Consider the following 23,343-nt stretch of genomic DNA (forward strand, 5'->3'; position numbering starts at 1 on the left):
GTGCTGAAAATACAACCAGAATACCCTGGAAGAGCATTCAGTGATCTTAGCCCCTGAGCCGCCTTTCATTCCCCCAATTCATTATTTTTAAATAATTTTACTGATTAATGAAATATGAAAACTTCAATTTTTACTGTTCTTTCAGGAAAATGCCTTCAGGTGTTTCTTATGGTAAAGTTTAAAAAAATAGGAACTATTCTCCAACTCATAAACTGATGTGTAAAAAACATACCTACTAATTTATGGAACATATTTTAAATTTTCACTATGAGCCAGGCATTATTTTAAGTGCTGTGAACAAAGACTATGAAAATTCCCACATTTGTGGAATATAGCTTTGTTACATTTTGGAACTGAAGGACCATTGCCTTCTAGGGGACATTTAGTGATGTCAGGAAGATCCATGACGCCAGAAAAGGGACCTTGACCAGGCCAGGGGAATTCTCCACGTTCTGCTTTCAGTTCACTTTCTTCAGCATAGAGCGAGCAGGTACCGAAACACCAGAAAAGGAAACAGATCTCAGATGAGGCAAGGAACTACGAATGCAGAGGACAGATCCAGGGACCAGTGAGCAAGGTCTAGATGTTCTCTGTGGTGGGAGTTATAGAACTTATTGGTCACAGAGGGGGAGAGGAGAGGATAGATGGAGACTAACTTAAGATTTTCAACAAGAAACACTACTGTGAGAAAGAGAGGCTTTATTTGCATTAAAACCGGAAGCAAAAAGTCACCAGAGCCACATTATATCAAAATAGAAGCAAAACTCAGAATTGCTCATTTTGTGACTGATTTAGAAATCAAGAAGTTGCTTAGCTTTTTGAAGAGAGAGAGAGAGAGAGAGAGAGAGAGAGAGAGAGAGAGAGAGAGAGAGAGAGAGTGTGTGTGTGTGTGTGTGTGTGTGTGTGTGTGTGTGTGTGTGTGTGTGTGTATACCTATATTGGAGAACAATGATCAACATACTAGGAACCAAGTGGAGCCCCTGGGTCTGAGGGATGCTTGTGGCAAGCCTAGAGCCCCATATTATCTGGTTAGATCTTCCAACCAAACAAGGGCAGCTGCTAAACTTAGAGCATCGCCCTGCTTCACATCCCTTCAGGAATTAAGAGTCCAGAACCACTGGAGAAGTGTGAACTGTATGCATCCTTATACATTCCTGTTAGTAAAACCTAGACATTAGTTGCGGTGAAGCAAAGGGAACTGAAAACTTGCTTAAACAAAGGAAACACAACCAAGTGCAGCTTGCTGCCTGTGATCAACCCTTGCGTGGCACCAACCGCTCTCCCCTCTAAATCTTTACAGAATTATGTCCAGGATGCATGATTTGGCTTTCTCCCTGAATTGTCTTCATACAGAGAAAGGTTGATTTGTCTACACCAGAGGACTTTGACCCTGTTTAGATAAGGAGCAATCAACGATTCACAAAATCCCCAGTGAAATTGTACAGCATTAGTAATTTCTTCAGAGCTGATACCAAGTTTCAGGCTTAACGATCTAAGTATACATTCTGAGAGTGTGAAAGGGGATCCTGCAAAACTCTCTTGCCTGTGAAACACTGAGTCAAACAAAAACTTATCTGCTGCCCCCCACCCCAATAAGAGGTACACATTGTAGTGTGTAAACTCACACTGGAAACTGGGGAAGGTCTGCTGGATTCATCAGCCTCTCACGGCTGCTAAATATTAGCTTGCTACAAAGATTTGATCTGAAACAAGAGTGTTTATTGGATCCTTAAGGCCTTGCCATAACCCAGGTCTCACCCCTGAACCCCATCCCCCACCCCACCCCCTCTCTCACACATGACTGACTACATCCAAATTCTAATGACATCAGCTGAAACTTCCTGTGAGCAACTGGGAAAGGGAGTTGGCTCCGAATTCCAAGAAACTCACCTGAGATTTTAAACCATACTTATTCCCAGCGCTTCACAACTGATTCAATGCCTAACAAAATTATCAATGTCCGTGGTTCCAAACTGAAGGGAGAATTGAATTAGGGAGGAGAAACATTTTGTTGGGGAAAAAAAATAGCATTACTCTGTGGGAACATTGCAAGGGACCACAGAGAGGTGGAGTCCAAAAGTGCTATTCCCATGATCATCTTGTTACCTGGAAACAGATGTCCCATTGTCAGGATGGCAGTGGCCGGAAGCATGTGGGGGTGTTGGCTTGGGGTGGAGAAACGCTAATACCTCTTCTTTCCTTCTCTCTCTTTCCTGAAACCAAAGTTCAATTTTCTGTCTGGCTCAAGGAGCAGAAGAGGACAGAGAGTACCACAGCAGAGCATTTCTATTTCTTGTCTAGTTTCCTGTTCTGTGTCAGGAGAGCCGAACCTTGGATGGCCCAGGCACCTCGCGGGAGTTCGGCTTGGCAGAGAGAAGGAAGAAGGTGTGTCAGAGAATAGCCTCTCGGCCACAAGCTGCCCGCATTCTCTGACCTATCTGCACTGCAGTGCAGGATGGAGAACACTCTCCCCATCAAAAAGACAAGAACGTTATATATAGCAAGCACTCAACAACGCCTCCTTGGGCCATGGCCACGCTGCTCAGAGGAATCGCTTTGCAACAAAGCAAATAAAAGCTACCCCATGATTCACGCAGTGGGCAGTCTAAGGCCACATGTACAGTGGCCTCGTCATGACTGCAAAGGCCACAGTTGGTGGATGATTGGTGCAGCTATATGGAAATGTCCTTAAAAGACGACTAACATGATTTATAAGCTACCACTGATACCGGCATGCTCATCTCTACTGGGTTTTGAATTGCGCTATAATGTGAAATCATTTAAGTGAATAATTTGTCCATGTTTCACACCACGGGGTGCTGAAGCGTGTTGCCTGTGGTCGTCAGCTTTAAGAACAGGCAAAGCATCCTGCTGACAATCCTAGGCTTGATCATTCACCGTCCATAGACAGGGTACCTACAATGCATTTTACACAAATGGGTATGAAGACCAGAAAAGCTTTGAATAGATTGTCTCTCAACCACTATATCCTCAGTAAAGAAGTCAATGACTTTGGTTAGGCAGGGATGTATGTAAAGAGAGATCTCAGGAAAACCTGTGTATATCATCTTCATTCCATCCACTACACCACAAGCAGCCACATCAGAAGACCCTTCACTGACATATTACACATATTCTGCCTTGGGTCTTCTCTGAACTATACTTTTACTCTATTCTAAGTATATCTATTAAATTGAGATTTCAGAATTTCATATTTCTAAAATATATGTGGTGTGTGCATGTGTACACATGTGAGTGCAGCTGCCTGCAGAGTTTTCAGGTCCCCCTGGAGCTAGAGTGACAGGCTGTTGTGAGCCTCCTGATGCAGGTATTGTGACCTGAACTCAGGGCTTCTTCACGAGCAGTATGTGTTTGCTTACTAAGCCATCTCTGTAGAAGTAGTAATTCATATATATATATTTTTTTTAAGTGCTAAGGAGTGAACCTAGAGGTTCACACATGCTGAGCAAATACTCTATCACTGAGCTTCTTTGATTTTTACTTTCCTATTTTCAGAACTAATTGAAGCTGCCTCACATAAACTGTTTAGTCTAAGATGTCTTTTGTTTTGTTTTGTTTTGTTTTTCAAGACAGGGTTAGTCTGTGTAGCTTTGGAGCCTGTCCTGGAACTTGCTCTGTAGACTAAGCTGGCCTCGAATTCACTGAGATCCACCTCCTCAGTACTGGGATTAAAGGTGTGCACCACCATCATTGGCATCTAAACTGTTTTATCTAGTCTGAGCTGCCTAGTCTGAGCTCTTTAGGATGACCCTCAGCCCAAGGCCCTCCTTTTTCTCCAACAGATGGAATCATAGGTCTATGCCATGAGGTAGAGCTAATATTTTGTTTTTAATACATTTATAGATTCTTCTACCGTATTTTGTTGCCTGTATTGCTGATTCTTGAAACCAGATTGAGAGCCTGGGAATATAGCTCAGGAGTAAAGGATTTGCCTAGGAAGTGAAAGATCCTGGTTTCAACCCCCAACAGGGGGAAAAATGCAAAATACCATCAGTTTGTAACTGTGCTGTTCTCTGTGTCCTGTGCAAATTAATAATAAGGCTCAGGGCCCAGTGTGGTAGCACACACCTTTAATTCCAGCACTTGGGAGACAGAGGCTGGTTAATCTTCGTGAGTTCAAGCCTGATGTACATAGGAATTCTAGGCCACTGAGGGGTTCATAGTGAGACCCTGTTTCAAAACAAGAACAAAGCAGGAAAAATAAATACAGGCTTAGAACTTCAAGCTGGTCTGTGAGACTGATGGAAAGTTGAGTTTCCATACTTCTCCAGATATACTTTGAATGCTGAGAATTCCTCAGAGATAACTGGTTGGCCCAGATAAGACATCCAGCACTACCTTAGTAGGAGTCATTGGATTTGCTACTTAGTAAGCATTTCTTTGTAGGAATCTGACTTAAGACCCTTTAGTCAGATTTCTTCACTTAAAGTATGGGAAGAATCCAGCCTCCTAGAACTTCAGAGACCTGCAGTAAGACCATGTATACACAGAAGGAGGCTGAAAGACTGACCCAGAATCAAGTGTGGGTGAAAGCCTCTGAAAATGAAGCATTCAGGCACTATGGAAAAGTAAACAAGAGCAATTCACTGCATGTAGATAGGTCATACATAAAACATAGTATGGAAAGCCACCAAAAAGCACAGTGAAATTGTTTGGAAAAAAAGTCAATACATGTGAACAGACTATATACTACTGTTTTTTTCCAAAGAGAAATACAAGAAAACGTAACTGCTGCATGAAAGTCTAAATTGTATTGCAAGGGAGAAGATGCATTTGCTAAAAGTTAGGAATACAAAATTAACATCTTAGGTTACCGTTTTGAGCCAACTGTAAGCCGCTCAGAGTGTCAAGAGTTATTGGCATTTTGGTCTTGTCTTTGGATTTATTGGTGCGTGGATTTTCATTGTTTGCCTACTTGTTAACATTCCACCAACAGAATTTAAAGAGTTTTAAAAGGAAGATGATCTTGACTCGTCTGGTGAGCATAATGACCATCAAATGAAAAAATGAAGACCCACAGAGACTCCTCCATCAGGAAGGCCATGCACACCAGTTTTGATGCTGGATTATAGCACTATTTAGATGCCGCCCCTGTAAATCCAGTGGTAAGTTTTGAGAAGACAGTGATTTTGGCCAACAAGTCAGTGGTGGAGAGAACCCTAGTATGTCATACTACATGACTTTGAGGGCAGAGGCTGAGAGGAAGTCTGTTAACAGCTAAGCTACTCTGACCTATATATATATATATTAGAGAGAGAGAGAGAGAGAGAGAGAGAGAGAGAGAGAGACAATGATGCCAGGGCAGGGATCCTTGCTTTGGCCCGCCACTGCTCCTAGGTTAGAGAAGGTCCATAGAGGCAATCGTGGGGATGAGGAGAACCAAGCACTGATGCTTTGAAAGGGAGAGGAGGCAGGAGGGTGGGCTGAAGCTGGAGAGTATACAAAGAGTGATAGTCCTATCCTTAGAGGGCAGGAACCAATCCCAGCCCCTGAGAAATAGAGTTTTACAGTTCTGGGCCTGAGGGAAGCAGGTGGCTAGAACTCTAGAGCTGCCTGTTTGACTTTAGTTTTGCTTTCATTGACTGTAGTAGAGCCCAGGAAAGTCCAGGGATGTGCATGCTATTCACAGCAGCATCCACTTACTAGGTGATAAATTCTCAGGAGGTCTTGAAACTCTGAAGGCAAGTCCTTCACCTGGGCCAGCCTTAGTGCAGTGGTTTTATCCCACACTTCTATTGCACTTGGGAAATATTCTTAGGTAAAACATCCCTTACCATCAATCCACGGGCTATGATCTTAGGGTGTGAGGATATCCTCAGCAGGTTATCTAGACCACAGAATGCAAAGGTAAGTGTGGTCAGCAGAAGGCCCTGCTAAACAATGGATAAAAACTACCACAGTAAAGCTCTGGTAGACATCAGACAAATGTCCAATAAAGTCTCAGCAAGAGTGTGAACCACAGGAAAAAAAAAGAGTCAACAATCTCCTGCTCTTTATACACGTAAGTGGCAGTCTCCCACTTATGAGGGTACAAAACAAAACTGTCCCAATACCTCATCTTTCTTTGTTTACTTGGATTATGTTTAGCAGGGTTTTTGCTGTATTGTTCTCTTTCAAACTATGTTTTTATTTGTTATTCCCCTTCATGCATTCATTTAATTATGAATTTTGTCTATTTTTTATTGAGCCAGTGTTTGTGTGTGTGTGCACACATGAGCATTTTGTTTTGTTTTTTTGACCTCTTGTATTGCATCTGCCCCACTGTGTATATTTAAGAATATTTTTCACTTTACCTTTTCAAAAACATTGTGTTTTCAATGTTTATTAACCTCCTAATATTTATCAAATTTTGGGGTGACTTTTTCATTATTGGGAAACCTTTTCTGGCTTTTCTTTGTTTCTAATTTCTCACACTTTCCCCCTCCATAACATTTTACTCCAGTTCCCTTTTTTCCTCCTTTTGTTTGTTTAACCTTGTCTTACTTTGTTTTCAGTCTTTTCTCTTTTCCCCTCCACCCCTTTCCACCCTTCTTTTGCTTAATCTTGCTTCTCATCTATTTCTCTGCTTTCCCCATTTCTTTCTTTTGTCTCATTCATTTCCTGCTCCTACTCTTGTCCTAAATAGGTTTCAGCTTCATAACACATTGAGTTTTATGGTCACTGGTGATACTTTATTGGGTTATAATAGGTTTTGAGTATAATTCTATATGAAAGTGGTTTGCTGTTGTTAATTTTTTTTTCCTTAGGGAGAGCACTTGGGGCTGGAGAAATGGGTTTCTCCTTAGAGAGAGAAGAGGGTTTCTTGGGGCTGGAGAAATGGCTCAGTGCTTAAGAGAAGGAAGAGGACCCAAGTTCAGTTCCCAACATCTATATCAGGGTGCAACTGCCTGTAACTTCAGCTCCAGGGAATCGGAAACCTTCAGATCTCTGTAGTTACATGCGTGTGTAAATGCACATACACACATGCTCTCTCTCTCACACACTCACAAACATGCAGAGAGGGAGAGAGAGTTAAAAATAAAATAAACCTTAAAAAGGAGTAAGTTTCTCAATCACTTCTCAAGACTGTGAATTCACAGACCATCTGTCTGCTCTTCTCTCTCTAAAGTCAGGGTCCACCACTCTCCAATCTTCCTACCCAGATCTGAGAAAACTTGCTGTGACCTTCAAGCACTCACAGAGGTTATTTCTCTCTCTCTTTCTCCCATTTATAGGCATGAGACAACCTTGAATTACAGCTCATCTTTATCAGCGTTCGCCTGACATCAGGCCAGGCTAAGTCATATGGTATGGAGTTTACCCACCGTCCCTGAAAAGCTATGGATTGAAGGCTTTTTCACTCTTCATGATCCCACTGCAGTGTCTATAGTGAAATGCCCTCTCTCTCCTAATATTCTCCCACTTGAAGGCCTCATCAGGTTTGCCATGCTCATGCAGCGGGTTTCTCAAAGGGTATTTTCATGTCAGCTCCTCCTATGACTCTGCTTTTTGTGTTTTTTGAGACAGGGTTTCTCTATGTACTTTTGATCTCTCTCTGTAGACTAGGCTGACCTCAAGCTCACAGAGATCTTCCTGCCTCTGCCATCCAAGTGCTGGGATTAAAGGCGTGCACCACCACCACCCGGCTGACCCTGCTTTCTTTTGTAAGTTATGACCAAAGTCAGAAGTCTATCTGAGCCAATAGAACCTACACTTAAAAGATTTTACCAGATAAATTTTGCACCTAATAATCATTTTCAGCAAGGGAACAGAATACAAAACCAACATACAAAAAAATCAAATAGCTTTTCTATTTACTGATAATGAACTTGCTGAGAAATACATCCAGGAAGAAAAAAATCCATTCACAACACATACATTCCATAACTCACAACACAGAAACAAGAAAAACATGAGGCAACACCAGTCCTCCAAAGAATCATAATGGACTTAACAGATAGGTATGCAGTATTTCATTCAACAGATGGAAACTTCTCTAAAATAGAATACATTCTAGACCACAAGGCATTTACAAAATCGTAGACAGATTTTTCTTTGAGCTGTTGACTCACAAAAGATGACATGGAGACTTATTATTAATTATGAAAGCTCAGCCTATAGCTTAGGCTTATCCCACTAGCTCTTATAACTTAAATTAACTAATTTATATTAATCTATGTTTTGCCTCATGGCTTTTTACATCTCTTTCATTTCCTGTTTCCTCTCTGTGTCCTCTGGTGTCTCTCTGGTGCTTAGATTCATCTCTTTTCTCTCTGCCTGGAAGTCCCCCCTATCCTCTTCTTGCCTAGCTATTGGCCATTCAGCACTTTATTAAACCAATCAGAAGGCACTTTGGCAAAGACATATCTTCACAGTGTACAAAAAGAGTATTCCACAACACAAACAAATTGAAATAATCATTGAGTTTGAAAAGACTCCAAATAGCTATAACTATTTTGGAAAAAGAGAGACAGAGACACACACACACGAGGAATGAACTTCAAGAACTCATAGTTTCTGTGCTGTTTAATTTTGTCAGTTTGACACAAACTAGAGTTACCTGGGAGGAGGGAACCTCAACTTAGAAAATGTCTCCACCAGATTCGCTTGTAGGCATGTCTGTGTGGTATGTGGGAGGGTCTATCCCACTGTGGGTGGTGCCACCCCTGGGTAGGTAGGCCTGGAAGATCTATGCAGCTGGATGTGAGCCTGAAAGTAATCTTGGAAGCAGCTTTCCTCCATGTTTCTTGCCTCTGTCTCTGCTTGAGTTCCTGCCCTGACTTCCCATAATATTCTGTGACTGGGATGTGTAAGACACATAAACCATTTCCTCCTCAAGTGGCCATTAGTTGTGATGTTTATTATAATAATGAACAGCACAATAGAGCAACTTCCAACTACAAACCATAATTGAAGGCAGTAGTGATCAGCAGTGTGTACTGGCACAAACACATACAAATGGGCCAATTGAATAAATCAACCCAGAAATACACCTTTGCAAACATGAACAAATGATCTTTGGGAAAACACACCAATATTGTTGAATGGGGAAATGTAATTTTTCCTTAGACTGGTATGAGAAAACAAGGTATACCCTTCTGCAAGAGTAAAGATAAACTCTGTCATATACCTTATACAAGGAAGAGCTCAGAGTGGATTAAACATCTAAAACTGTAAATGTCTAGAGGGAAGCATAGAATAAACGTGATGTTGGACTTGGCAACGCTTTCTTAGAAACAGCATTAAAATCATAGGCAACAAAAACCAGAGACAAACAGACAGGCAAACAAGACTACATCAAACTAACAATCTTCTCTGTATCAAAGGACACAATCATCAGTAAAATGTCAGCCTTAAAAAAGGAAGCAAATATTTGAAGTGATGGTGGTTAGTATTTGGAATGCAGGTGCTTCTTGACTTGCCCTGGGGTTATGTCCTGATAAGCCCATTGCAAACTGAAACATCATATGTTTAAAAAAATTATTTAATAACCTAATCACTCTTGCAGGCAGAGGTGGCTCATGACTTTAATCCCAACACTCAGGAGGCAGATTTCTGACTTCAAAGACATCCTGGTCTACAGAGTAACTTACAGGACAACCAGGGCTACACAGAGAAACCATGTCTGGAAAACCCAACCCAACCCAAACCAATCACTCAAACAGTATAGCTAGCCTGGTCTTCTTTAAATGATATCAGAACACCTATACATTTCAGCAAAATTGTGTAATAGAAAACCCTCTTATAATTAAGTACTGCATATCTTGATGATACTTAGCATGGGTATTTTGTATGCCTGATATATTGTAAAACCACAAAAATATGTCAGATAGCACTGGAAACATGGACCACTTACTGCAAGTAGGAAGAAAAAAATCACAACTCCAAAAGCATAATTAAAGGTCAAATTAGTCAACTAGAGCTCATCTAAATTTGAAACACCACTATGTATATAGGCTGTCAAGAAAATGAATGAGTATAGAGTGGGAAAGCCTCATAAGCTGTGTGTCTGTTACAGATCTAGCTTTTAAAATTCTTAAATCTCAGCAGTAAAAGCATCTCTGTTAGAAAATGGGAAAGGAGCATTAAGACACTTTTCAGTGAAATTATAGATTAGTGGTCAATAAGTACAGGTGAAGGTGTTTTGCACTGGTCACTGTGAAGTGCAACTCAAAGTCATGATGGGCTAGCACTGTGTTATCAGAATGCATAAAATAAAATAAAATAAAAAAGTTAATAACCAATGCGGTTGTCGATGAAGAGAAAATATTCACTCACATTATGTGTGGGAAGAAAAATCACACAGACGCTCTAGGAACTTCCTTCCCATGTCTTAAAAGTTTAAACAGGAAGCTATTATAAAGGCCCAACAATAGCATGAATTAGTGCACAGCTGGGGACCAAACCTGGGGTTCTGCACTTCCTATTCAAGCATTCAGCCACTGTGATAAACACCCAACCCCTTGGGGTTAGGTCTAAAAACCCCTTGCTTTGATTGCCCTCTAGAAAGTTTCTTGTGTGTTTTTCTAAAATCATCCTTTAGATATAAGATTTTAGGCATGGGGCTTAGGGGATTTGGGCAGTAGGCTGGAAGGGCTGGGTCTGCATCTCTAATTGCTCCCTCACTATCTGTTGGAAAAACTGCCTTTCTCCTTTTCTCCATTTCTATGTGCTTATTTCTCAGTTATCTAGTCTATTTCATCGATCCATGTTTCTATTATTCCACCAACATCACAGACTCAATAACTACAGTTTTATAAGTTAGGAAATCATAGACTCCTTTCCTTTCTTTTCAAAAATAATTTTAGCTTCCTTTCCTAACTACAACAAACAAACAAAAAAAAAGAAAACAACAACAAAAAACCTCTACCCTGCTTAAATATTGCATTAAACATGCATGTTCATGGGAGGGGACCCAACATTTTTACTTTGTTGAGATCTCTTTTTTTAAAGAATTTTTTAATGTGTATGTGTATATGTGCACATGTATGTCAGTCCCACAGAGGCCAGAGAGGGCATTGTGAATTGTCATATGGGTGCAGGGAATCAAACCCAGGTCCTCTGAAAGAGCAACCAGTGCTCCTAACCACTGAGCCATCTCTCCAGCCCCTCTTACTGCTCACTTTAGATTACTATTTGCGTGGAATAAGTAAGTCTCTTGTAGATAGAATATTATTGCCATTATTTACAACTTTCTATATAGTGTGTCCATTAAAATGTTTATAGGCTGTTGTTTTGTTTTTATTTTTATTTTGTTTTGTTTTTGTTGTTGTTATTTTGGTCACTTAAACTAAATATACCAGAACATTAAAAATTGTTTTCATGCATGTACTGTTACTGGAGAGCACCTCACACTTTTATAAACCTTCACAATGCTGACAACTGTCCTTTAATTTTATCTAGAAGAACTTTCCTGAGGACATCTTGGTGGTGATGGACTCCTTTGGGCTTTGCTTATCTGATTATAATAATTTACCTTTAACTTTTAAAGGATAATTTGGCCAAAGACAATATTAGTATTCTTGGTGACAGGTTTTTCCATCAACTCTTTGACCACATTATCTTTTTCACTCTGCTCTGCATTTTTTCCCCTGAGAAGTCTGCAGACAATCTCACAGGAGGCCACGTGCATGCCACATTTATTTATTTACTTATTTCCATTCTGCTTTCACAACTCCTGTCTTTGACTTTGAACAGTTCAAGGGTAATGTGTACTAGTTCTCTGAGTTTCTTGGATCTATGTGATCATTTCTTTCCACAGATTTGTGTTACTCAGCCATTATTTTTCAAGTAACTCTCTACCTTTTCATTCCTCTTATCTCTACCTAGGATTATAATGAGTATAATGTTCAGTTTAGAGGGCCATATAAGCACATTAGGTTTTCCTTGCTTTTTTTCTCATTCTTTTCTGTTTTGCTCCCATGACTCAAGAATTTGAACTATTTGTCTTAAAGCTTGTTGGTTTTTGCTTAAGTATGATCCCCAAACCTTGTTATAAATCTTTCCGTTCAGCTATTTTATTTTGCCAAGTTTAGAATTTGCTGTTCTTATTTATAACTTTGATTTCTTTGTTGATATTTTCATTTTGTTCATGTTTATTTCCCTGTGTTCATGTTTTCTTCACGAAGCATCTTAATGACAGTTATTTCACATCGGTGCTTAGGCAGGTACAGTTCAGTTCCTGGGTGGTGGTTTCAGGAGCTTCATCTCTTTCACTTGAGCTGTATTTCTCTGTTCTTGCTGTGTTTAGATCTATGTATATTCAGCTGAAATTTGAGCATTTGAAAACACCAACATCTTTTTGTACTGTCTTCCAAGCAGGAGACTTTGAGGAATCATCCCACCTAGATGGTCTAGGGCTTTTGAAATTGTTCTCTTCCTGACATCTCCCTGTGAAACTGAAGTTCTCACAGATGCTACTACCTCTGCCTCCAGCAACTGCTGTGCTCCTGGTCTCCTAGGCACTCTTAGGGGAGACAACTCACCCCTTTGTGCGGCCTTCAGAAAAGAGTGAGTTTCAGGGTCATGGTTAGCTCTTTTTTTCCTTCTGTTCCAAGGATTTCCAGAATGAGGCTACATGGCTTGAAATGACCTTGTCATTACAGTTTCTTAAGCTCTAGAATTCCCCCATAGTCATGTCTTGTTAAGTACCTTCAATTCAGTCTTGGAGGCTTGGTGTGTGCTACCAATCTGTAACATTATGGAAAGCATCCAATCATCTGATCATTGAGCAAGTTGCTAAGGCAAACTAATTCAAAAAGCATACTCTTCAACTTGTGATACCTCAAAATGGTATCAGCTATGTGTCAAAAGGAAGCTTGAACTGCATTGCCTTGTATATTTATATATTAACTCAAAAGAAATCATGAAGTTGGTTATAAATTTAGAGATGTAAAAGTAAATACACTTAGCTTGTTTTTGCAAATTCTTAATAATAGCATTTTTTAGATGGTAATATAGAAGTCCTAGAAGGATCATCACAGCTTTGCAAAAAGAAACAATGCCAAAAGAAGACTAGCATACACTTCTTATATAATATAAACTAACACAAAGACAGTGAATTCTGATTTAATCCTAAACAAGTATACCAAAGGAAAGTAATCAATACAAATACACAGACACCAACGCTGTGTGATGAAGTTGCTATCATAATTTAGGGCAGAAAAGAATCTTTTTGCCAGTTTTATTCCAAGTAGATAACTTTACAGGAAAAAAAACCCCACACATATTGAACCATATTTCAAACTATTCAGAAAAGCAAACTCAAGATGGATTATAGACCTACATATAAAAGCTAAAAATATAAAGCTCCTGCATTCGGCTGAAAACCAGCAAGGTAAACAAAGGCCAACATGAACAGAAAACTACAGATTTGGAGCAGTGGTAAGGTATGATCTTGCATGGTGTGCCTCACTCATCTAGGGGCATCTACAAAGTCATTTATTTGCACTTGCCCAATTACCCATAGCCTGTAACAGAAATGCCTCCTGACAGCCCCCCCCCAATTCCATTTTCATGACACCTACATCTGTTCCCTGACCTTTTCATTTTTTAAAATTCATGTTTCTGTGAGTGAATATTCTCCTTCAATATTTCTTTCTTTCATTTCAAATGCTATAAGCAACATCTAGTATGTTCCTAACATTTTCCCAATCGAGGAGTCTGGAGAGGTTATGATGGGAGAGTTCTTCAAACAAGGAAAACAACAAAGTACTGAGTAAATGAGCAAGTGATGTGCTGGGCGTTAGAAGTTGCTCAATCAGTTTCATTGGACTTTTCACAGCACAGGGAGACGAGGTCAAAGGTGAACCTGAGAAGGTAGGCTATCTCTAGACTGTGGTGGGCCATGTATAGATATGCTCAGATTTTTAACTTCATTCTATAGTGATCATCTCAGGGCTTAAGAGACGGCTAGAGAATGGTTAAGAGCACTCACTGGCTACTCTTCCAGAGGACCCAGGTTTGAGTCCTAGCATCTACATGGAGGCTTACAACAACCTGTAACTCCAATTCCAAGAAATCTGACACTGACTACTGGTCTCTGCAGGCATGCCCTTGACGCACAGACAAAACACCCATACACATAAAATAGAGTATTTAATCAAAAATTAACTAATCATTTTTAGCTTGTAGCTATCCTCTAGATCAGTGGTTCTTAACCTGTGAGGGGTCGTGACCCCATGGGGGTTGAACAGTCTTTTCATAGAGGTCGCATATCAGATATCCTGCATATCATATATTTACATTGTGATTCATAACAGTAGCAAAATTACAGTTATGAAGTAGCAACAAAAATAATTTTATGGTTGGGGGGGTATCCACAACATGAGGAACTGTATTAAAGAGTCACAGCATTAGAAGGTTGAGAACCACTGAGCTAGATGTAAAGGCTGAAGACTACAATCACTTCTTCACTTACCTAAGATGCTCTCAAAGCAAATGCTTCCTAGAAGTTTAAGGATTGCCTCCCTATAAAGATGTTTGTGCAAGGAATAAAAAAACAATGTACTTTGGAAAATACAGATTTTCTTTTCTATTTAATCTTTGACAAAAGTAATGAGGAAAATTCCAGGCTCCTGTTCCTGGCTCTAATTCCCATATCATGAGCACTGACTGACCTACTTACCAGCAAGTCCTCTCTCTTCATTATTTACTTCCTCTGCAGGTTTATATAGGTGTGTTTTAATAATTCGATCTAGGGATGTGTTAGTAAAAGGAGGGATGGAGTCAATCAGCCAAGTAGAAAGAAATCAGTCATGTAATTCTGTCCTGGCCACCTCATTCATCTGTTTCATAGATCTTGGCGGGTGGTGGCGGCACATGCCTTTGATCCCAGCACTCGGGAAGCAGAAACAGGTGGATCTCTATGAGTTTGAGGCCAGCCTGAGCTACGGAGTGAGTTCCATGACAGCCAAGGCTACAAAGAAACCCTGTCTTGAAAAGCCAAAAAAAAAAAAAAAAAAAAAAAAAACTAAATCATAGACCTTGGGCTTCAAGATCTGTATTACACTGTCCTTGCCCTGTGAAATTTAGAGTGTGTGTGTGTGTGTGTGTGTGTGTGTGTTCATTTTTTGTTAGCTAGATAAGGCCTGCATATCATTCCTTCAGATTCTCTTTGTGGTAGATTCTTCAGACTTTTATCTCCTATATGTCTATTAAATAAAATCCAAATGAGTAACTTCAAGTCTAGAAGAAGAGGGAAGAGAGAATGAAAAGTGTTTTGATGGATATTGAAGTAGAATGTAAGCAATCTACCACAGAGGCTAGAGTAATGGCTCAGAGATGGAGGAGACCCACCATGATGCTCTATTAAGAAACCAGTCTACAGTATGGTAGAAAGACACAAAGCACAGGGTTCTAGTTCCAGGTACACCAAAGAGGTTGAATCGGAATCCCGTTTTTTGCAGGTGGGTGGTGGCTAGCCTATCACTAAGGGAACTGAGGGTAAAAACCCATTTTAGCTCAATTTGGGGCTTCCAGCTAGAGGGTTTCTGGAACTCAGGGAAAATTATGGGATTCATGTATGACTTGGGAGTGATTGGTATGTGAACAGTAATGGAACCCTGGGACTGAATTAACCTAAAAGGGGAAACGTGCTGAGAAAGAAAAGGAAAGACTGAATGATAGATGAGAAGAATCCAGGAAGGAGAACACATCAAAAAGGCAAGAGAAGAAATTAAACCAAAACCACACAACCAAACACCTGGAACAATAAGGGAATCTGTTGCTACAAAGGGCTCCAAAAAAGTCCATAAAGAAACAAGAAAGAATGAATTCTTGACCCCATGGGAGTATCTAATCATATGGAGAAATGGTAGCCAGTATGTAGTCTTTTCAGAAGTGTGCCAATAAACAGGACACTAGGACTATTCAAGGGATCCTGAGTATTTGGAAGCTGGAACAGTCTGCCTATGCTTAAATGCTGATAAGAAAAATTTAAATGTAAGGAGGGATGGGAGTTTGGAACTCTAGTGGATTAGAAACTCTCTGAGGTAGGAACAGATGGGCCAAGAACCTATGCAGGGAGATTACTTTGTGACTAACAGGAATTTCCTTGTTTCATGTGAAAAGGAAGCTTAGGGATGAAAGGGTTACAGAGATAGAAGAAGCTGCTGAGGTCTGGATTGGAAAGGGGTATAGCTGGATTACCTTCCTCCAAGCACTGTTGAAAGGAAGTCAAAGGGAAAAGTCAAGGTGAATGGCTGAAAAGTTGAAAGCAGAGGAGAAGGACAATGGGGAGAAGGAGCCAGCTTTAACTGAGGAGTATGGTCAGTTCAGGTTCTCAGTTTTGTGGTCCCAAGACAATCACCTGGGAAATCTTTATCTGTCTGTCTGTCTGTCCTTTCATTCATCCATGCATTGTTCAGTTGGTCACTTTTAGAGTTAGAGTCTCACTCTGTGTCCAGGATGACTTTGAACTTACAGAGATTCTCTTGTCTCAGCCTCTTAGCGGTAAGAAACCATGTGAAGAATATGGGGTAGAGATGTTAAAATATTAATTCCTAGTTTGCTACCCCCAAATATTGATTTAGCTATCCTGGGATGAATTATCTATTAAAGATCTCTGGGTAATATTTTCTTTCCTTCCTCCCTTCCTCCCTTCCTCCCTTCCTCCCTTCCTCCCTTCCTCCCTTCCTCCCTCCTTCCCTCTGGGCTGGAGATGGAATCCATGGCCTTCTTTATCCCATGTAAATTTTGTATCATTGAACTGCACCCCTGGCCTTTTGCCTGGGTTCTGAAAACACTGCTGTGATCCATTTGAATTGGTCTCAACCACATTTATAGTCTAGGCAAACAAGTCCAAGAGGGTAGGTGGTTGGTTGGTTTGATCAATCACATTTGGTTGTTTAAAATCCACAGCTGTGGTTTGGAGCACAGGATTTGAGTAAGCATAAGGAAAGACTTGGGAGCGATAGTCTACAGATTGTAACCTAAAATAAAGGAAATAGAGGCATGGCATAGCAGAAAGACGTGTACAGAATGGAGTAGCCAAAGGGTGGTATGCAAATGTAGAAAGAACAGCCCAAGGAGGCGACCCATCAGAATCTGTGAAGAAAGGGCCACTCACCCCCTTTCAACCGTTCTGATGTTCTAAGTCCCCTCCTTTCCTAATACACTGAAAATAATTTTAAAGTATTAGTACAGGACTGGAGAGGAGAATATCGTATAGAGCAGTTCTCTAGCATGTTCAGGGACCATGCCCACTCAAACAAAAAGCAAGAAAACAAGCAAACAATGTCACTGTAAAGAATTGGTGGTGGCAGAAGAGAATTAGTGACCACATCAATGCTTAAGGTACAAGGGAACAGAAAGCACACATAGTAACTGTAGAGTCTTATACATGGTCATCTCAATCTGAGCCACCAGGTCACTGGGGAACTATATCTGATCATTGCAAGTCACACCAGCTTGTGAATTCTTCATGTAAAAGAATTGTGTGTGTATACATACACACATGTGGATGGGGTGTAGCTCAAAGGTAGAGTATAGGCATAGCTCCATGAAGCCCATATATATGCAGATGTATGTTTATATATTGTTTCTTATTTCTCATTTATCAAAATTTATTAGATAAGTCTAGTATTAAGAATATTTAGTACCTATAGAAGTTCAAGTGTTCCATCTTAGTGGCTATTAATTAGTAAAATATTAAGATAATCTCTGAATTATGTTTCCTATAATGAAAAATGTGATTAACAGAATTTAGGGACCCAGGTTATTTTACTAAGTCAATAGAATGATCTATCATTTGTACATAACATTGACTCAATATAAACATTGAAGGTCCAGGGATAAGATGAGAGATAAATAAGACATAATCATTGGTCAAGTCAAAATCCATTTCTTCTGTATTAATAATCAGGACTCTCAAACATGAGAGATTACCACCAAATAAAGTAACAGGGAAAATCAACAGTGGTCTCAGATCAACAGTGACACAAGCTGAGTCTGTTAACTGCCCCAAAGAACACTAAAAGAAATGAGTGCTAAAAGTTCCCACATTTCACATGAAGCCTCAGAAATTCATAGAGATTTTTTCCCCATTGTTCTCACTCATTAAAACTGGCCATGCATTGTCTTTCCTTGGGACTGTGTGAATTCCAAGTCCTGGTGTTTTCTGAACTTTGTTCTCTGATAATCACTGGGTAGAACAAATGCCATGTGCAACTATGAACCTTGAACTTGGGAATTATCAGTCTGGGAAAACTGGCCTGCCAAAAAAAGACACTTGTTCAAACTTACTAGCAGGCAAAGTATTTCCATAATCAACTATTAATGTTTATTGGGAGGCAGCCTTCAACCAGAAGCTTCCAGAATGAAAAGGATTTCAAAACAATGCTGTTGTCCATACAAGGGCAGAGGGAAGCACCTCTCAGTATTGGTCTCCATTAAGACACTTCTTCCAAGTTCTCTGGAAGCAACAGAAGACAAGAGCCTTGTAAACAGCATAGAGGTACCATGTGATGCTGAAGGAGAATTTATGGAGCTAGGCTCTCAGCTGCCCTGCTACCCTAGATTTCTTCTTCCCTTTCTTGCAAATGAGTGACTACCAATGCAGGCAGTATGATTTAGAGCTCGCTTTGATTTGCACACTGTTATAAAGGTGGTAGTTGAAAGCTATTGAAGCCTGCAATTCTTTTTGTCCCATGGGGCCCCTTCTCTGCATCTTGGTGGATTTATGATGCCACCCTCTTCCTACTGGCTGCCTTGAATTGCATTCCTGTTGTTCAGATCACTCTTCCTCATAATTGAAATACATAAAAGCTAAAATATGGACCTCATATATTTGAAGGGAAGTCTTAAGTACACAATTCACAGCTAATCATGTTCTCAGGGGTCTGATATGATATGGAAATAGAACCAGGTAGAGTAATACATCTTAGTTTTAATGCTACACAACCAAGGGACTTAACTCAAGAACTTTGCTTTCAAAACGGGACAGAGGCAAGGACCCAGGTTAACAAACTCCCAGGAATTAAAAAAAATGATCATGTCATACTGGGTAAGTAGGATCCAGAGAATCGGCACAGTTAGCTCTCCACAAGGAAGTGGGTAGAACCCACCCTTCAATACTTTACTGTCTTCAAATGAAAAGGGTACAATGAATTGCTCAAATCCTGACATAGCCAAGAAGCAAACACATGATGTTAGGTATTTAGATTCTGTACAGCCTCTAAAAGCACTTTCTAGTCTAGTCACCTTGTAACTCAGTGCAATAAATCTAGTAAATGGCAAAGTTTCTGGCTTGGCCGGAAAAAAAACAACGTTATTAAGAATCTTACAAGCCCAATCAAAATTTGCTACATGACAAATGCCTGTAATAACCTTGGATTTTCATCTGTGTAGGATTGAATTATGCTGTGTGGAATATTATTTTAAAGTGTGTTGTATTTTTTCTTACTGCATTTGTTAATACAAAGATGTGTTATATTTGTTTGATTAAATAAAATTAACCTGTGAGCAGGAGGCTGAGTCAGTAAGTAGCTGACAGGAAGTGGTAGGGAGGAACCACATGTAGCAAGTGTTCTTAAGTAGGGACTGAGCAGAAGGAACTCTGGTTTTTTGGAAGACACAAGCAAAGGGAGGAAGTGAGCTATTTGCTATTCAGCCTCTTTGAGCCAGCAGAATTCCACCTCAACCTTTGAATCTTGAGTTCTTTAGAGGGACAGAGATCTAGATAAAGTTTCCATTAATAGCTTTGAGAGAGTTGGTGCCTGAGGGAATTCTAATGCAGAGTTGCAATCATTAGGACAGCAGTTGCTTAAGGGGCAGCCACTGTAAATAATAAAGATCAGACAACAAGAGAGCTAAATTGTTGAATCATATAGAAGTCAGAACAGGAAGTATATATACCGCAATGCTCATATTGTCCATAGATTTAACCTGTATTTCTCTTGGCGTAGCTGGGTTTGATGACAAATACCATATGGCTTTATATTATTTAAAAGTGGAGATGACTGCTGGGTGTTGAGCACATGCTGGTAATTCTGACACTTGGGAGGATGAGGCTGGTGAATTGTGATTTCCCGGCCAACTTGGACTACAGGATAAGCCTGTATTGAAGGGAAGGAAGTGGAGAGAGGAACAGGGAGGGAAAGAGGCAAGCACTATACACACATTAGAGCAGCTGAAGTAAACAATGGATTACTAATAGTTGGCAAAAATGCATTTTTTAAAAAATGGCTGTTTCGTGCTGTCTATGGAAGACATGATCTCCAAGCTTCTTGATCCTGCTGCTGAACCTGCTTCTTGCTACCATGCCACTTCTCCACATATAGGAAATGTAAAATTGTATAGTGTCTAATTTTGTTTTCTGTGGTAAGACACTGACCAATTTGTGGAAGCCATGGTTTAACTTGGTTTACATTTCTCCATCAGAATCCATCAGTGAGGGATGCAGAAATCTGGATGCACCTAGAGGATATCTCCTTACTGATTTGATGTCTGTGGATTCTTATACAATTCAGGACCACCTGCCCTGGGTTGGTACTACCCACAGTATGCTGCGCACTCCCATATCAATCATTAATCAAGAAAATGCCCCATAGATTTGCTACAGGCCAATCTGAGGGAGACAACTCCTCAACTTAGGCTCCTTTTTCCTAGGTGACTCTAGCTTGTAGCAAGTTGACAAAAAAGTAACTGCTATCTCTATGACTATATAACTACAATTTCTATTACTCTAGAAAATACTTTGGCTGTTTAAAGGAACCATGTGGTCTAAGATTGAGTACTTATCTCAAAGAAAAAGAATTATATCCACAAAATCCCTATCCACAAACATTTATAGTCACCTTACTTATGACTGACTAATTAGAAATAATTAGATGCCATTCAATGAAAGAAGAATTAAAGAAACTGGAATACCCCATATCATGGCAATAAAAAGGCACAAATTTCAATTACGTCTCATAGGAATTACTCCAGATGAAAAATCTGAGTCTCAAAGGGTTACTCCTTATATTATCACTTTTATATAGTAGTCTTGAAACAAGAAAATGGGAGATATTGAGAACAGTTTAGTGATTGCCGCGGGTGAGAGGGAAGGAAGGCACGCGACTACAAAGATTACTGTGACAAGGGTCTTATGATGAAATCATTCTCTGTGGGGTTCTTAACTGTTTGCTTTCTTGCTTTGTGTTTTGTTCGCTTGTTTTTGAAAGAGAATCTCACTACTGTGTAGCCCAGACTGACCTTAAACCTGTCAAGTACTGGGATGACAGGCAGCACCATCATGCCAGGTTTACAGTAGATCTCTATCTTCATTGTGGTGGTAGGTACATGAATCTACACATACATATTAGTGTATGTAAAACTCATGGCATCTGAATACCGTAAGTGAATTACAATGTCAATTTCTTGGCTTTTATAACATTCTGAGTAATATTATATCATGATATTACAATTAGGAGAAATGGGGTAAAAGATTACATGAGACCTAACTAAGGTGTTTATATAACTTTCTATGATTCTATTATATTTTCAAGCTAAAGTTAAAACAATAAGGTAAGAAGGGGTCAGTTTTTGGTGCATGATGGTTATAAAAGTGAAAATTAGTCATGAGTATAAGCTTATCCCTTTGTGTAAAACGCCTTTTTATTATTTCTATAAACTAAACAGTATGACCTGATGTGTTTACTGATATTTTCTTTTACTTGTGAAATCCCATTTTTTCCTAATAAAAAGTAAAAACCTGCCGGGCGGTGGTGGCGCACGCCTTTAATCCCAGCACTCGGGAGGCAGAGCCAGGCGGATCTCTGTGAGTTCGAGGCCAGCCTGGGCTACCAAGTGAGTTCCAGGAAAGGCGCAAAGCTACACAGAGAAACCCTGTCTCGAAAAACCAAAAAAAAAAAAAAAAAAAAAAAAAAAAAAAAAAAGTAAAAACCTAGCAATGACATATACTGCTGTACAACATCAAGATACCACATCCTGGTAGTTTCACACCCTGGTGGTGTCTAGTTTCCAAGCATTGCAGCAGGTGATAACCAGTACTGGAGGTCACGCCTTTCCACAGCCTCAAACAAACATTGCCTTCAGACTCAGTGCAACACCGGAGATCCAGAGTGACACATTAACAGAATTCAAAATCTCATTCCCAATAGGAACGTTTATGTTCATTTTAACAACGCAGCCGCGAACACAAACGTATTCAGGTATTACAGAAGGGAGAGCAAAACAATCTTGTATAAATCCTGGTTCAGTATGTGGTAGTGAAGGAGGAATTCACAGAGGTCTAGTTTATCTCTAGCCTCTGGGTGAGGGACAAACTTCTGCCCCACTGTGTGACCCTACAATCCGAACAAGAGGAGCCCCTGACTGGGGATGCCCAAAAGAAATCCTGCACTGGTTCCCATCTAGACATGCTGCTCACCCAGGGACGAAGGTCACAATTCCCTAATGAACAGTCTTACAATAGTTTGATATTGTATAGTACAATGTTAGCCTGTGTTGAACACATGTAGTTTTGAAAAAGAAATAAAGGGAAGATAGTAGTCCCTGGGATATGGGTGGTACAGTGACTCTTAACAGGGAACTAGGATGAATCACAGAAGATAAAATTGAAAAACAAACTTGGACTGGCATTGCCAGATTTAATAAACTGGTTTGGGATCCTCTGGGTTAAACCATATCAAAGAATCCCATAGTAAAGGTATGACACGTAGTTAAGCTTCTACTGTGCAAACAATGACAATGAGCAGCACCCCAAATGCATACTCGTCCAGAAAAGTGCCAATGAGCATGGACTCTAGTTGGTCCTGTGAGGAGGGAGTGGGAGAGTAACAATGGGACTTCCTACATTGTGACAATTACAGAACCTGTTACTCTCAGCCCCTTGCAGAGGAAGAGGCCAGGAAAGGCATCATCAGTGTCATGAACTAGGTGCCACATGGGCTTCAATGGCAGCATCCATCCTCTATGTCTAAAACGTGTTCAGTTTCTGCACCATACGAGTAATTGAAATAATTCACAGACCTCTACACTTTCTGATCATTCTTTACGAGTCTAGTAAGTTTGCACCCAGCGACTGCTTATGACCCTGGCACCCCCTTAGTCTAGTTTCTCATTCTTGCTTTGCGAAGGCAGTTGTGATGTCATCCCTTAGAACACAAGAGCACTAAACTTAGAGTCCAACACAGGTTAGAAGAATTTTCATGAGATCACTACTCTGGAAGCATGTGGCAGGACAGACAGCTTGTGTCAAATGCCAATGGGTTTTGGCTATGCTTTAAGAAAAGCAATAACAATTAAACCCATCAACTTTCACCGAGGTTGAGAAAACAGAGGAATTCCAGTTTACAGTGGCCACATGCCAGGAGACTGAGACTGGAGAATAATCAGACT

At 40.1% G+C, this 23,343-nt stretch overlaps 1 long non-coding RNA gene across 1 annotated transcript in view; it reads right to left on the bottom strand.

Moving 5' to 3' along the window:
- LOC128119377 (uncharacterized) overlaps positions 1-23,343 on the bottom strand; it is a 130,975-nt gene that overhangs the window by 46,042 nt on the left and 61,590 nt on the right. The window lies entirely within an intron of this gene.

This window comes from Peromyscus californicus, unplaced genomic scaffold (genome assembly GCF_007827085.1).
Source record: "Peromyscus californicus insignis strain IS unplaced genomic scaffold, ASM782708v3 Scaffold_23__1_contigs__length_62951481, whole genome shotgun sequence".
NCBI lineage: Eukaryota > Metazoa > Chordata > Mammalia > Rodentia > Cricetidae > Peromyscus > Peromyscus californicus.